The sequence below is a fragment of the Notothenia rossii genome (assembly GCF_949606895.1).
Source record: "Notothenia rossii genome assembly, chromosome: 5".
In the NCBI taxonomy this organism is placed as follows: domain Eukaryota; kingdom Metazoa; phylum Chordata; class Actinopteri; order Perciformes; family Nototheniidae; genus Notothenia; species Notothenia rossii.
The window spans coordinates 38,479,906-38,492,666 of NC_136903.1; the positions used below are offsets into that span (position 1 = coordinate 38,479,906).

Sequence of the window (12,761 nt, forward strand, 5' to 3'; positions counted from 1 at the left end):
GCGTTGAGCCCTGTATGTATACATATATTGCTTGTAGATAATATACTGTATATATAATATAAACCATATACTCTATAACTTCAACTTCAGTATCATTTCATTTTCTAAATATCTGTGTGTCTCTGTCTCCAGGACATCTCGTGGTTGTGCCATGGATATCTGGACACAGACACAACCAAATCTGATGAACCAATCTTCACTTCCTTACCCTGACAGAATCCATCACCTTAACCAAGATACTTACTCCTTGTCAATGAACCCAACAAACGTGAACCATCGTACATGTAGGGCCCTTCCTGTCGTCTGCTGAAGAGAATGCTCCCCCCCGTCCTCCTTTCACTCTTCTCCATACACACCCCCCCTCCAGCTCCAGCCCCCTTCCTGACATGCTCGGGTCCTCGCAGGCCTCCAGCGGCCAGCCTTCTATCTTGTATCTGGATGGATGCAGGCCTGTCAGTCACTAGTGTCAAGCCCCCCATGGCCTTAACTGGGGAGGAGAGGAAGCAGATCGGGGGGGAGGACGAGGAAGAAGAAAACCAACAAATTGAGGATTGTTGTGCTGCTTCCTTTGAGATCAAACTTTTACATTACTTGGTGGGCCTCATTTCAAAACAGACTACCCATGCTTATAGTTCCTCTGCCCCCTCCTCGCCAATTCGAGTCATATTAAATCAAAAAGTCTCAAAAATGCTGCTTAGGTCTGGTCTGTGCACAACTGCACTGAAAAAACTGATCATTGACTTTAATTAAATGTTTTATGTTAACAGGCTTCAAATAACTGTATTACATTACATGTCACTTGTTATACGCTTTTATCCAAAGCGACTTACATATATTCAGTACTGTGGGCATCCCCACAGGAGCAACTTGGGGTGAAGTGTCTCAGGGACACAACGACATGCTGACTGCAGTGGGGTTTGAACCTGCTACCCCCTGATTCGAAGTCTAGCACTCTTTCCACTTAGCCACAGCCGCCCTTTTAGGTTAGCTAAAGCAATAATAATATCCAGCTTAACATATTATTGCTTTAAACTAACGTTAAATACAGTTATGTGAAATCTGTTGACATAATACATTTAATTAAAGTCAATGTTTCAGTTTTTGGAGGATGAGGGATAAGACCCAAACAAACTGGGATGTCAGAAAGCTGGATGAGGGGGGGTCTAAAGATGGACTGGGGGGTGAAAAGGAGCAATCCGAGCACTTCAGATCGGGGGGGAGGAAAGGGGCCAGCAGTGTAGCTAAAGCTCCTACTGTGTTACATGTGTGTTTGGGATGCTCCAGTGTCAGGCTTCAAATGGTATGTGTATGTACACTGTGTGTGTGTGTGTGTGTGTGTGTGTGTGTGTGTGTGTGTGTGTGTGTGTGTGTGTGTGTGTGTGTGTGTGTGTGTGTGTGTGTGTGTGTGTGTGTGTGTGTGTGTGTGTGTGTGAGAGAGAAAGCGTGACAGCTCAGTGTAGAGGGCTGACTGAGACACTGCTATGTGTGTATGTGTATGTTGAAATGTTTACAGTCTAGATGTTCCCTGAGTGTGCGACTTGCAGTCCTCCCTTTACTTTGCTGATGTTTACAGCTACAGAGAAGCGACATGACATATTGTACATTACGCGCCTAACCTCTCGGTTCTTTCTTTTTACATCTGCCAGATTTTTCATGGGATCATGATTGGTCATTTTCTCATGAGAGTTTGAGAGTGTGTGTGTGTGTGTGTGTGTGTGTGTGTGTGTGTGTGTGTGTGTGTGTGTGTGTGTGTGTGTGTGTGTGTGTGTGTGTGTGTGTGTGTGTGTGTGTGTGTGTGTGTGTGTGTGTGTGTGTGTGCATAATGATTGTTGTGTGTGTGTGTGTGTGTGTGTGTGTGTGTGTGTATGTGTGTGTGTGTGTGTGTGTGTGTGTGTGTGTGTGTGTGTGTTTGTGTGCGTGTGTGTGTGTGTGTGTGTGTGTGTGTGTGTGTGTGTGTGTGTGTGTGTGTGTGTGTGTGTGTGTGTGTGTGTGTGATTCTAAAGGCGCCTTTTGGTCTCTGCTACTGTCGGTTCCCCACGTTGTGTTTCTGCTAGAGTCGGTCTGGCTGACAACGCCTGGAGACGCCTCTCAGACCCCCAAGAGGATTTTGTAGTCCCGCTGTGGATCCACTGGACTGGGCTTATTTATTCATTTGTTATTTAACAATATTTGTTTAATATTCCAATCATGTGAGGTGTTACCCACTCTTCAGAATGCCAAGAGCTGATGTATGAAGACTTCTACAAATGAACATACAAACAAACTGCATTTACAAAGCTACTGTCAACAAATGGTGGAATAAATTGTGCTAGATGAGAGACTCCATTTTTATTCATGTTCCCTCTGTGACCCAGATACACTTCATACAAAGTGAGCAGCAATGGGCTTTCCACCAAGCGCAGGGGTGGAAGAAGTATTCAGATGCTTTACTTGAGTAAAAGTACCAATATGTTATTGTCAAAATACTTATTACAACTAAAAGTGCTGCACTCAAAATCTTACTTAAGCACAGTACTTGAGTAATTGTACTTAGTTACTTCCCACCTCTTCTCAAGCATAGTGTGGGCCTATAGAGACAATATTTTACTATAACTGTAAATAATGGGACATAGCCTTGCCCCTGAATCATGTCCCTTACACCACTCAGAAATGTCCAACACAATGCAGCAGTTATTCTGGGATTGAATATGATGTCTCTTCTTTCTGTAACCAGGCTGTGTTATACAGTCTCATTGGATTCTTTAATGACATTTCCCAGAATAGCTGTCTTCTTCAAACAGTATAGTGGTGCAGCAAAAAGTTGGAAATGTACAACTTCCGGGTTCCCTTTTCTCTACGTTTTTGAACATGTTTTTGGTTAGATGCCTGAAACGTTCACTTTTCAAAAGGAAGATATTCAACATTCCAAAGAATACAATATTTTCAACTTGAATTGAATCAATTTATTTGAAATGTGGGCTTATTAACACATGAATACTGTGTAATATATTGTTACATATTTATTTAAGAAGTACAATATAAGACAAGCACAAGTTTCATGTGCGGGCCATATTCCATTATACTTAAAAAATGTGATGCAGGCCAATTCAAAATGGACCACAGGCTGCAGTTGGCCCCTGGGCCGTAGTTTGGACACCCCTGGCTTAGGTGCTGTTTACACGAGAATGCTAACGGTTGTATCCGCTACTTTTCTCTTTCGTATAGCCCATTCGTTCACACGAGGCCGTAACGGAAATGCGAAAACGGACCCCGCAAACGATAACGGGTCCCAGGGTGGATAGATCTGCAAACGGAACGCTCTGGGGGTCAAACGACTCAGGTGGTGTTTACATGAGAACGCAAACGGTTGTATCCGCTACTTTTCTCTTTCGTATAGCCCAGGCATGGGCAAAACGAAGGCCTGCGGGCCATATACGGTCCGTTGGGCTTTTGAATCCGGCCCGCCGAATATTGGTACAAAATTCTCCAAATTACAGTAAAGACCGCATTCATTTTGTCTTTTTCATGCAATACCTGGCATTTCAGTTGATCCCACTAGATGGCGCACTCTATATACAATTTACCTTTGCTGGAGTCTGGTCTATTCTCTCAGCTGGCCCCACTCGGCAGCAATAACAGTTCATGGCGAGTACGGCGAATACAAGTTGTAACAAGCAGTAGCACTAAGCAAAGTGACTAGAACACGACCACACACTTATAAAAAAACACTTATATAAAGTCAGGCACCACTAACCAGGCTTAGTGTGATTCTGTTTATTTTACCTTACTTTAATAACCATCCGTTCACTGTTATTGACCATTGTGAAGAGGCAGACGTTTTCCTGTTGTTTTGTATTAATTAAGCTATCGAATGGAATCGATAGCGACCTGTTATCGATCAGGAAACACAGCGAAGCATCTAGGTGTCTTTTCTGGCGTTTATTCTGAGAACAAAACACAATATCCTCCTTAAATCCACGCTGCACATCCTCCACAACACTCACTTCAATGTCATCTTTAGTATTTATAGATTAAGAAATGAACAAGAAAATCTTATCAAGTAATCACACAAAAATACAAACACAAACATACCTGAGAACAAAACACAATATCCTCCTTAAAACCACGCTGCACATCTTTACAAAAGAAAAGAAAGGAAGGGTTAACATGTAAACAAAGAAAATGACGCAGATCGCGTCTAATTCCCGCCAAAACCACACCACAGATATCACTAAAAAAATTCAATTTCCTACGGTGAAAACCAAACAAAAACGAGTCAACAAGGTACCCAAATTAACACTCAACAACACACATCACTTCCATCAACCCAAACAGCCGGTCCATCACATAAAACCGCAATGATTTGTAACACCTCTCCCAGCACAGCTTACCCTCCGCAGCACCCACTTCAATGTGAGGGGAAAGCGGAAATGACATACAAGAAATAGAAAAAGATGTGCAACGGGAAAGTGTTCCCACCAGAAACATAATTCAAAAAGATCAAAAGTAAACAATCTCATAAAAATTAAATTCACAACCCATTATAAATCGTAATTTATAACTATATTTATGTCTACACATTTTTAACTCCGTTACACACACCCCCACTGAATTTTACTGAATATGACCATGGACTACATAATAGTCACCTGTCATTACACCACATCACAGAATAAACAACACTGAGGGGTTTTACATAAAACAAACCAACATGAAATGTATCCCTTGAGGATGAAGTGGTATGAGAGCAGCGCGTATCTCTCGACCCAGCAACTGGTAACAGAGTGCCTTATACACCCCCACAAAAACCCCTACACATAGTGTAGTACAGCTCATCACAAAAGAAAAGAAAATCAGCAGAGTGTAACATCAAAGTCAATATCTCGGAAAACAAACAAAAATAGAAATAAACACATATTACTGTCCAAGACCCTTAAACAGTAAAAGCTCGAAATGCAGACCTTCCAACAGACTTAACATTAAACCTGACTGGTATAGCGTCCTGTCGGGACATGGTCTGTATCAGTCTATCCACGGGTTTGACCAGCCGGCCAAGTCGTGTTCTAAACTGAGTCTGCACAGTGGAAAGGAGAGACTGTGCTCGTGAAATCTGGTCAACGGTATTTAACACCTCTGGGTCAGTACCCCAAGTCACGGTGTCAGAGTCCGACAGTCCCACTTGCGATCGAGAGTCCACAGCAGTCACAAGCCCAGAAACACAGGATACAGTGTCATCCGGCAGAACCGAGATGCCTCGGGGGTTAGAGGACGTGCTCTGCAGGTCAGAGACATTAACTTCTGATGGACCTGGTGTGGACAGTTCTGTGATCCATGCTATGGTTCTCCTTTCAGAATCCACAGAAATCGGACCAGTCAACGGGCTCTGACTTTCGCCATCAGGCACAGATGAGTTCATGTCACATTCAACATCAAGACTCCCACCGGCTGCACAAGGAGACACTCCACCACCCTGAGATTCGGACTCTTCATTTACCCTCACGAGGAAAGCCTCTGAAGTCGACAAATCTGTAACAGGCTCGGATGAAGCAAGTTCAGATGTTTCACTAACGTCCGATCCGTTTCCAACAGGGAGAAAACTAACCAGCATCAACAGGTTCCTGTGGATAACTTTCTCCTGACCACTGACCGTGTCACGGATCCTGAATGTATGTGTCCCTTTGTTCATGTCCATGACAGTGTAGATAGTAGAGTCCAATCTGTCAGCAAGCTTTTTCTTGCCTCTGTCTCTCCTGTTGGCCATTAACACCATGTCACCAACGTCAATGGTAGAGCCTTTCACTTTCCTGTTGTACAACTGTGCATGTCTGCGCTGCTCCTTTCCAGCATGAGCCTGAGCGACCTCCATTGCTTCTTTCAGGTCAACAGCAAGACAGGCTACATATGTGCCGTAACTCATCACAGCAGAGTCATGGAAGACTGTACTAAAAAGCACATCAACAGGTTGGCGAGGGACGATGCCAAACACGAGGTAGAAAGGCGCATATCCCGTTGTCGCGTGGGCTGTACAGTTGTACATGAATGTTAGGGTATGTAATCGTCTTGGCCAGTCACTTTTCTCCTCAGGCGGCAATGCACGAATCATACCACCTAGGGTGCGGTTGAAACGTTCCACACTCCCATTTCCCATGGGGTGGTAGGGGGTTGTGTGTGACTTTCTGATGCCAGACACTCTGAGAAGCTCACTTATGAGATGACTCTCAAAGTTAGCACCTTGATCACTATGGATCCTCTCAGGAAATCTATACACACAGACGTACCGATCCCACAGCACTTTCGCGACTTGTTTAGCTGTTTGGTACCTACAGGGAAATGCCTGAGCCATCTTTGTGAAATGGTCTGTTATTACTAGAACATCGATGGACTTGTTCTTGGAGTCTTCAGCTGCCCAAAAGTCTATACAGACTAGTTCCAGCGGCTTTGTAGATGTTATACTCTCCAAAGGGGCTCTCCCATCAGGCTCAGCTGTCTTACTCACTATGCATCTCTGACAATGACGCACATAATCTCTCACGTCTCTGTCCAAACTTGGCCAAAAGAACCTCTGTCGTGTTAAACTAAGAGTTCTGGACTGGGCTTGGTGTCCGGCTCGGTCATGGACCCCTTGCAAAACGATTGCCTTGAGTGAATCAGGAACAACATACTGGAAACATTTGGCTTTTGGTCTTGTGGTCTCTCGAAACTCTGTACAAAACACCATCATTGACAACTAATTTGTCCCAGTGTTTGAGGCACTTTGTGACAGTAACAGGCTCTCTGAACTTCTCTCTCCTTGAAGGTCTCCGACGCCTCTCCACATAGAACAAGACACGAGAGAGGATTCTATCATCGAGTTGCTTGTCTCGAAGGTCTTTCTCTGTATAGGATGGCAGGGTACCCGAGCAAGGTGGAACCAACTGAGGTAAGTGTTGCAACACCTCAACAGCACGGACTCTCGGACCAGAATCCCATTCAATATGCGACTGCAACACCGCTGCAACATCTTCCATCACAAGAGACTGAGCCTGCACCTGAACTGGTTTGCACGTGGACTGAGGACTGCAGCTCCCTTGACGGTGTGAATCGTGACCACAAGATGACTTGAATGCATCTCGGACCAAAACACATAATACTTTAGAAACTTTGTTGAGAAGACCATCATAAGCATCCACAAGTAGTCTGTGTCCAACACTCTCTCTGACAAAGGGCACACGGCTAAGAGCATCAGCTACAACATTTTGCGGACCGGGAATATATTTGATGTCAAAATCATAACTGGCCAGCTTGGCCACCCAGCGTTGCTCACAACAGTCCAGTTTTGGCTTTGTCAGGATATGAGTCAGCGGGTTATTGTCCGTCCAAACCTTGAACTTGTGGCCCTTTAGCCAATGATTAAACTTGTCACACAAGGACCACTTCAGAGCCAGAAACTCCAACCGGTGCGCTGGATAGTTCTTCTGTGACTGAGAGAGTGACTTGCTGGTGAAAGCAATGGGTCTGGCACGTGTATCACCCTCCTGGACTTGAGACAGAACAGCCCCTAATCCGTCCAGGGATGCATCAGTTGACAACAAGAATGGACGGGTGAAGTCAGGGTGAGCCAGGTCGCCAAAAGACTGCTCCTGCTCATGAGTCCAATCAGACTCACACAATCTCCTGCTCGACACTTTGAAGTTAGGCCGCTTACTCTTTCTTTTCACACCTTTCAACAGGTCAAACAGCGGCTTGGCAACAGCAGAGAACCGTGGCACGAAATGTTGATAATAATTGACCATCCCAAGGAAAGATCTTATCCTCTTCTGAGACGGTGTCTTGCCATCCAGCTCCATGAGGTCTGCACTCGTCATGTTCGCGATGCTCTCCACCTTAGATGGATCAGTTGAAACACCATTCTCACAAACGATATGGCCGGGAAACTTCACTGTTCTCCGCAGGAAGAAGCACTTCTTGGGGGATAGCTTCAAGTTGTGACCGCGTAGCCTGCTAAAAACCATCTCCAGGCAATGTAGAGCTGTCTCCTCATCAGGTGCAAACACCAGCAAATCATCAAAGTAGCACAGCAAACTCAGATAATTCTGGTCACCAAAGATACTGGTCATCATGCGCATGAAGCTGCCAGGACTGTTGCATAGACCTTGTGGCTACTCGAACAGGCCCATTGGCGTTGTAAAGGCTGAGTACTTCTTGTCCTCCTCGTGAAGGGGCATGTTGTAAAAACCCGAGGTCAAATCCATCGTACTGAATAGACAGTTGCCTCCCAATGCTGCTAAAAAATCCCCTTGGTGGGGAAGAGGGTGGGCATCCTTCAGCGTCCTCTTGTTCAACCACCGAAAATCTGTGCAGATGCGGAGATCCCCATTTTTCTTCCAAACTAGCAACAAAGGGGAAGCACTGGTTGATTTCGGGATTATCTCTTTCTCCTCCATCTCATTCAGCACTTGGCATAGTTTTTGGTACTGACCAGGGGGCACTCTCCTGTATGGGAGCCTGAACGGTCTGTTGTCTGACAGGTGAATGCGGTGAACGAAAGCCTTCGCCTCACCACAGTCCAGATTATGATGTGAAAATATGTCCTCATACTGTAGAACAAGGTCAGCCATCTTTCCAACACAATCCGCCGACACTTCACACGAGTCAATGTCAACATTACTGAGCCGGATCGACTTGAGTCGATCTTTGGCTGAATCTGTATCAGCAGCAGGCACACTTTCTGCGTGTGACAGGACAGGTGATTATCCGAGCTCTCAGCAACATCCATGTCTTCGAGTGCAACACAGGAGAATAAATCAGCCAACTTAGCATTACGCCTCAGCAGAATAGACTTGGTTGTTGTGTTGACAAGCTTCAGTGGAACCCATCTATCTCCCCAAAGCGCGGTAACAAGCCTTGCAACCATGATGGCTCTGGGAATAGAGCGGGAAGATGTCGGCTCTGTCATGACAGTACTGCCAGGTGAAATGACTGTGTTTTTGGGTAGTTTTCCCCATATGAGATACTCACGACCAGGTTCAAGACAAGTGGCTGAGTTACATCTGACTGTCCCAACCTTGAAGGGAACCTTCTCTCCTTTCCAGGGGTCCAAGCCTGACAGCATGGACAGGAAACGTTCAGTCTCTGGGTCAACAGTTGGAAAAGGACCAGACACAGTCTTCCAATAGGACTCACACAGCTTAGATTGACGCAGAATTAGTTTTATGACATTTGTTCCTAATATCAACTCATCGTGCTGCCCTGGTACTACAAGTGTGGGAACCAGAATTTTACAGCCATACACTTCCATTTCCACATCAAACGCACATTTAGGCTTAACACGTAGTCCGCCACATCCAATGAGAACCACATCTACATCAATGCGTTTTTGGTCAGTTATTACTCCAGCTTCTCTCAGTCTCACTTCAGCATTTTCACTAATGCTGCAGGCCATCGAACCACTATCCAACATGCCACCAATCACAGTGTCATTCATCATAACAGGTGTGTAGAAAAGACTGTCACTATTACCAACCCTTAGGATATTCTGATAGACAACAACAGAGCCATCACAAGAGTCTTTTACTTAATTGTAAACAGTCTCAGCATCTGACATATCATCAGTGTGGGAGCTAGTGACATGACCTGTACTTCCTCCCTCAGAATACAGGTCTGCTAGTTTCCCTGAGACTGGGAGCCTTTTGTGGGGCAGTTTGGTCTGGTGTGGCCAGGAGCAAAACAGCCAAAGCATAGTCTTTCAGACATACAATGTGAAGTGGTTGTGTGGCTAGCATAATTACAGACCTTGCAGGCAGGCTCTCTGGAACGTTTGCCACTTAAACTGGGGTGAAACCTCCCACCTTGGGTCAGACGGGCTGTATCATGCTGCTGTACTTTGACCATCATTCCCTGAAAAATGTCCACCATCCTAGAGAGCAGCTTCTCCTCTGACTGTTGGAGATTTTGTGCCAGAGTTGGCACAGGAGCATAACATGCAGCAGAGCGGGACTCGGACACAGCTGGTACGGGAGATGAGGAAGGGGAAGGGGAAGGGGAGTGAAACATATGCGGCTGAGATTGGGGAGAGAGGGACATAGGGCTCGGAGCCTGGCATTGCTCAGGTACTGCTGGGATTTCCATTAGTGAACTGAGCTGCTCGGAGGTGACAGTGGCAGTGTGACTTTTTAACTGACCGACATTAGCAGTCCTGCCGTTAGCTCTTATCTCCCTCTGATAATCATCAATCCTCAGCTGTACATCATACGAAGTCCATTCGTGGATTGGTTTGCACTTTAAAACTGAGGCAAGTTCTGGATCAGGGCAGTACTTAACAAACATGAGAGCCACCTCATTGTTAATGTCCTCTGTCTGCTTTCCTTGTCTGCGCAGGCCCTCAATGGCTAGGTCAGCGGCTCTGTTCACTCTTATCCAGTAATCTACTGGGCTCTCTCTGTGCTTAGGCATTGTGGCATAAAAGTCTGCAAGGGGAAGGCATGAGGAAACATCACTGAAATACTGAAGAAGAATGTCATATATCTGTTCTGGTCTATTATTTACATCAAGCGCTGCATTACTGCACAGGGCAATCTTCACAATGTCTCTGGCCTTGCCCATCAGATGACTAATTATTTCCTCAGACTGTTCTTGCACCGGAACACCTTGTTTTCTGATGTAGATCTTAATAACATCAATCCAGTCGTGGACTGAGAGTTTGTCAGTACTGTCACCTTTGAATTTCTGTAACTCTCTGTCAGGTTTAACATGTACTGTCACATGTGGGATGTCATGTCTGGTAGTCTCACATTGTGTATTGTTATTCACAGAAGCAGCATTACAATCAGTATTCATGTTTACAACACCAGCTGACATCAGCTTTGCTACAATAGATTCACCGATTTGTGCTCCTAACTGTCCTACCATGTCTGTTAGATGATGAATGGCTTCTACATCACTACCAGGCGTGGAAGTATATGGACCCTCCCTCACAGACACTCTAGCAGGGGTAGAACCAGGGCTCTGACCCAACCCAGTGTCAGCATAACCATCCGGTTTAGCTGTTGAGTGTCCCACTTCCCTACTACTAGCAAGGTCACTAAGCCAAGCACCTCTTCCTTTTGGCAAAATAGGACTTGAAAATGAATTTTCCATGTTCACTGTCGAGACTGTTGATCATAAAATGTACTAGCGTTGTGTTTAACTTTTAAATAAAATGAATTAAGCATACATGCAAAGACACTGAGTAATACACTAAGGACAGGCAATGTAAAACATGAACCATACAACCACATTCCTTCACAAACTAACCACACAGTAAACTTGAGTGAAGATCAGGATATCTGCATAGCATCCGCGGCGATGAGCATCAAGCTGATCTGACGATTCATCCGGGTCACGGCACCAGTGTAACGGGTCACAACCGTAAGCGACCTGTTATCGATCAGGAAACACAGCGAAGCATCTACAGATGTAGCGATTCATTTCAGACAGTTTGAAACGCGAGGGCCGTGATTGGTACGTGATCTGCCCTCGCTCAAGGGAAAACCTCCAGTTTGACTTGAGACCGCCCCCGTGACAGATAAATGTAATTATAATGAAGCCAGCTGCAATGGATCATTGATCCACCAGGGGGTGCAGTGGGGTTCCACACTGGAGCTCATGTGAAATAAAGTCAGATACAGTACGCTGGATGTACAGCGGAACTTTGTTAAGATCCATATGTCACGGATATCATACTCTGTGCTAAATAAGAGACATGTAATCATTTACAAAACATCACCATGTTGTTATTTAACAAAATAATGTTGTTTAGTCGAAAAAAACGAACAGGAGGAAATGCAACCCCGCTCTCGATTTTTAATCCTAATTTAATCATCATCTTCACCACGATCATTTATGTTTATGTTCGCCGAATTGACATGAAATCACTGACACATATGAATATACTGTATTCAACTTCATTAAAACGTTATTAACGTGCCTAAACTCAGTAATTAACTAAAAATATTTATATTTTAATGGAGCCTCGTCGGCAGATCAGGATCCCAAAGCGTGGCGGAGGGATCCTGATCTGCATGACGGGTGCTATTTTCCCCATAAGGAACAAGTCGTTGCAAATTATCCCGCTTATTACACGGCTACATTCTCAACAAAGTAACGACATGACTCCCAGTATTAATTGAAATGCTTTTATGGATTTAGAAAATGTTTTTATTGATTTAAAAAATAGTTGTATATATTGATTTAAATGTACATGCATCCGCTAAGAAAAATAGTCCGTTGTTACCGTTTTTTAAACAGTCTGAATGAAACGGCAGCTCTCAGCTGTGTATTTACACAACTAATGGCCCATCAACCACAGCTCTCTCCCCCCCTGATCTTTCTTCTCCAGCAGCTAAATTAACTGGAGGTTACTCTGAGTGACCATAGACTGTATGTGACAAGCTTACAGTTAGTGACTTAACAACACCATAAAAGCTGGTGGGTTGAAAGCAATACGGGAGGTAAAAATAACTAGAATAATTGTGATTTATTTATTGTGGCTTTTATGTTTTTAGGTTTAAAATGTTATGTAATTCAGGCTTATAGTTCATCCTTCTCTAAAAGCCTTCAACAATGACAATATTCATAGTAATTTAATAAATCCTTCCAACACACATTGTAAAAAATAGCCTACTGTAAGTTAAGAAATCATTCCAATATGTACATCTTCTGATGTAACAACAATAACATTATAAATAGTAACATAGCTGAACATGGTATTGCACATTTAGCTTTGAGTGTTACTGACCTGAGATGTTTTTATTACATGAATTAAG

The 12,761-nt window shown here is 44.3% G+C and overlaps 1 protein-coding gene across 3 annotated transcripts in view; it reads left to right on the forward strand.

Annotated features, from left to right (window-relative positions):
• The window catches only part of znrf1 (zinc and ring finger 1), a 162,590-nt gene extending 160,274 nt beyond the window's left edge, over nucleotides 1-2,316 (forward strand). For all 3 annotated transcript variants that reach the window (XR_013808268.1, XM_079681835.1, XM_079681832.1), the window contains one exon: nucleotides 133-2,316. The gene's annotated coding sequence lies outside the window, so the exon portion shown is untranslated. The remainder of the gene's footprint in view (nucleotides 1-132) is intronic.
• Nucleotides 2,317-12,761: the final 10,445 nt, after the last annotated feature.